This window comes from Elephantulus edwardii, unplaced genomic scaffold (assembly GCF_000299155.1).
Source record: "Elephantulus edwardii isolate Elephantulus edwardi_28Jun2011 unplaced genomic scaffold, EleEdw1.0 scaffold00053, whole genome shotgun sequence".
In the NCBI taxonomy this organism is placed as follows: Eukaryota; Metazoa; Chordata; class Mammalia; order Macroscelidea; family Macroscelididae; genus Elephantulus; species Elephantulus edwardii.
Window position 1 is genome coordinate 13,994,590 of NW_006399803.1, and position 4,237 is coordinate 13,998,826.

A 4,237-nucleotide genomic window follows, 5' to 3' on the forward strand; every position below is an offset into this window, starting at 1 on the left:
AGTTGGCCAGCTGACTGTCCACATTAGACTCTATAATTGTATACTTGCTCTAGCATTTTAAAGAGGTCCTTAATAGCAGGTTTCTAAATGCAGTAAGTGATTTGTTTTCTTGACTGTTGATATCATGGATTGGGGATTCAAATAACATTAAATCACCAACATTAATCTTTCTCAGTTTATCATTATATTATTAATTGGTCAAATTGTGGATATATTTGTTTTCTTCGGATTATACTCTATACTGAAGTCTTCTTCTTTAAATGCTTCAACTTCTCTTCACCTCCTAAAACGGTTTGGTGTCAACTAATTCTTTTTGGTATAGTGACTCTGTGTTTCCCTCCCATCTTCATTTTATGCTTTTTGTGTCCTTTAGTACGGAAAAAGAATCTGACAAGAAAACGATCAGCAAAAGGCAATGAGATACTTTTTAACCCCCAATTTTCCCGGGAGACATTTTAAGTTTCATCTGTACTTAATAAAGAATTTAGGATGCGGAGTCAAAAAGCAAAGGATCATGAAATAGAAATGTCATTTTATTAACACTACACGTGTTTAGGTGCATAGATTTTTAAACAGTATAGTCTGGAGAGAAGTGACATCTCATACAAAGAAAGTCTTTATGACTTTTCAAAAGATTTAGAATTTAGTACAATCTGTTCCAATTTAAAGATGAAAACATTGCACTAGAGAAGTTATTAAGGTTGCTAAGGTTACGCAGACCTCTCAGTATAATAAGAACTGCAGTTCTCAAAATAACCACCTTCGTTTAATACTTTAAAAGGTGTTTCAACTCCTATAATGAAAATAATAACCATCTCTCCCCACCCTCCTCTCTTATTGCTATAAAGCTGCAATTGGCTCATAGCTGATATTCTATTAGTTTTTCGAGCCTATAAATTGCATAGAAGTTTTCCCATTTTTCACTCGAGAGCCTTTGGTGGACTTGAAGCTGCTAGAGAGAGGCAAACTTTCAGTTAGCAGCATAGCGCCCTGCAGACCCAACCATCAGTTGTTGTTATTGTTTCTGTTGTTATGTACAGTCAAATTGGAACCTACTCACAGCTGACCTTTTAGCAGGAATTCAGAGGAAGCAAATATCATAGGATGAGAGTACCCATCTTTCCTATATAATTATAGCTCTTGTGGCCCAGTGGTAAGAATATGCTTTGCAATCTCAAATAAAAAAAAACAAGACAAAACAAAAAACAGTCGAAAAAACCCCAAAACGCAAAACCCAAGAAACCACAATTGAAACCAACAAGTATAAAATTTAAAAAAAATAAATAAAATCCACCAATCCACCAGCCGCTCTGGGGAAGAAGATGGGTAATCTCCTCCTGTGTGATTAACTGCCTCTGAAAACCCACTGGAGAGTCAGCTATAGAATATCGAATCTCGAATCTCGAATCTCGAATATAGAATATAGAATATAGAATATAGAATATATTGTTGTTGTTGTTGTTATGTGCCATTGAGTCACCTGTGACTCATAGCCACCATGTGTACAACATCCCTAAACCCTACTCTATACCTTGCCAGTCTTTCTGACTCTTACAGGTCTATTCTCTATGACCCCAGTCACTGAATCCATCTCATCAAGGATCTTACTCTCCTGCACTGTCCCTCCACCCTCCCAGACATGACATCCCTCTCCAAGGACTGATCCTGCCTTGTAACATGTTTAAAGTGTGTCAGACGAAGCTTCAGAACTCTTGCCTTCAAGGAGCAGCCTGGCTTCAGCCTCTCCAGGACAAACTGTTCTCCTAGCAGTCCATGGTATATTCAATACTCTTCTCCAGCACCACAGTTCAAAAGTATCAATTCTCCTTCTATCATCCCTAGTCATTGTCGAGCTTTCTAATGCATATCAAGTAATTGCAAAGACTATGGTCTAAATCAAGTCCACCTTAGTCTCCAGACTGGCATTGTTGCTCCTCAGTTCTTTGGAGAGGTCTCTGACAGCAGTCTTTCCCCATGCAATTTGTCTTTTAATTTCCTGGCTGCTGGTACCTAGAGTGTGATTGTAGAGCACAAGGCATAGCAACATTATGTACCATATCTCTGAGCCAGCTCACTGATTTGAGACTCAATACACTTGACACATTTACTCCCATTACACCAGTTACCATGTCAACCCACCTCATCCTGGGTCTTTCTCTCCTGCACTGTCCCTCCACCCTTTCAAACATGAAGGCCTCAAAAAATTGGTCCCTCTTGGCCACATGCCCATAGTATGTAAGACTGAGCTTCAAAAATCTTACTTCCAAGGAGAAACTTGGTTTCATCCTTTCCAGTACAGATGTTTGTTCTATTGGCAATCCATGGTTCTACTGGTTAATACTCTTCTTATCCAGCAATACAACTTACAGACATCAATTCATCTGCCATCCTTTGCCATTGTTCAGCTCTCTGATGTATTGCAAGAAATTATGATGACCATGGCATTTATCAGTTACACTTTAGTCCTTAGGTTGATATCATTACTCTTTAGTACTTTGGAGACGTCCTTGTCAGAAGACTCCCTCAATGCAAGTCTTTTGATGTCCTGAACTGCTGATGCCAAGAGTGTTGTTTTGGAGCTTAGCAAGCTGAATTTTTAATAACCTCAATCTCCTTTCCATCTGTCATAGTCTTGTCAATTGGTCCAGTGATAAGACTCTTTGTCTTCTTGATGTAAGCTTAACTCCATATTGAAGACTACAGTCCTTGAACTTCTGCAGTGAGCAGTCCAGATCCTCATCAACTTGTTTATATAATACATAAAAATGTAGTTTTCTAAATGTATATAATATTGTATATATCAATCTGTATATTGAACAACTCTTGGCACCAGCAGTCAGAAAATCAAAAGATGAATTACATTGGGAAAATCTGCTGTCAGTGACCTCTCCAAAGCACAGAGAACCAATGATATCATTCTAGAGACTAAGATGCTTTTGATCCAAGCCATGGTCTTCACAGTTACTTGCTACTTATCAGAGAGCTGGATCATGACTAAGGATGACAGAAAAAGAATTAGTACATTTGAGTTGTGGTGCTAGAGAAGAGTATTGAACATACTGTGGACCACCAAGAAAACAAATAGGTCTTTCTTGGAGAGGGTGAAACCAAAGTTCTCCATGAAGGCTAGAATTTTGAGACTCAATCTCACATGCTTTGAGCATGTGGCAAGGAGGGACTAGTCCTTGTAGAGGACATCATGCTTGGAAGGATGGAGGAAGAGTGCAGAGAGGAAGACCCTGGATGAGATGTATTGATACAATAACTGGGGTAATGAAGGTAGGTGTGTAGGAGTCAGTGAGACTGGCTCAGGACAGGATATGTTTCAGAGATGTTGTCCATAGGATAGCTTTGAGTCACAGAAAGCTCCATGGTACATAACAATAACAACAGTGCTGAGCAAATTATTTGATAAGTTAGACTATCGAAGAGGAATGTGGCATTAGGATCACAGGAAGACTCATCAATGGCGTGCATTACGCAGATGGCATTACCTTGTTTTCTGAACATGAGCACATGAAGTACTTGTCACAGAAGATCAAAGAATGCAGCCTTCCATATGGATTGCATTTCAACGTCAAGAAAATGAAGACTCTTACCACTGGACCTGTAGGGAACATAATCATGGATGGAAAAGAGATTGAAACTGTCAACAATTTCATCTTATTTGGATCCACAGTTAATACTCTTGGCAGTTAGGAAATAAGGAGACACATTGCACTGGTAAAGTCTGCAGTTAGGAAATTCTCTAAATTATTGAGGGGTGAAGATGTCAGTTTGAGGACTAAGGCACATCTGATTCAGGCTATCATCTTTCTGATCACTTGAAATGGATCTGAGAACTGGATAATGAATAAGGATGACAGAAGAAGAATTGATGCCTTTGAGCTGTGATGTTAAAGAATACCAATAAACATCCCACGGATGCCCTAAAGAAAAAAAAAATATGGCTGGAGTATTCTATGAAGGCAAGGAAAACGAGACTTCATATACTTCAGGCATGTTTCTAGGAAGGCTATTCCTTGGACAGTGACATGATGCTTGGAAGGGTGGAGAGTTGGTGAAGGAGAAGAAAACCATCAACCAGGTGGATTGACATGGTGACTGCCACAAAGGGTTCTAGTGCGTCAAGAAGAGTGAGGATGGGACAACAAAGTATGGGATTCATATCTGCCGTTCACCGTATCACTATGAGTAACACTTGACTCAATGACACCCCAAAACAACAATAACTAAT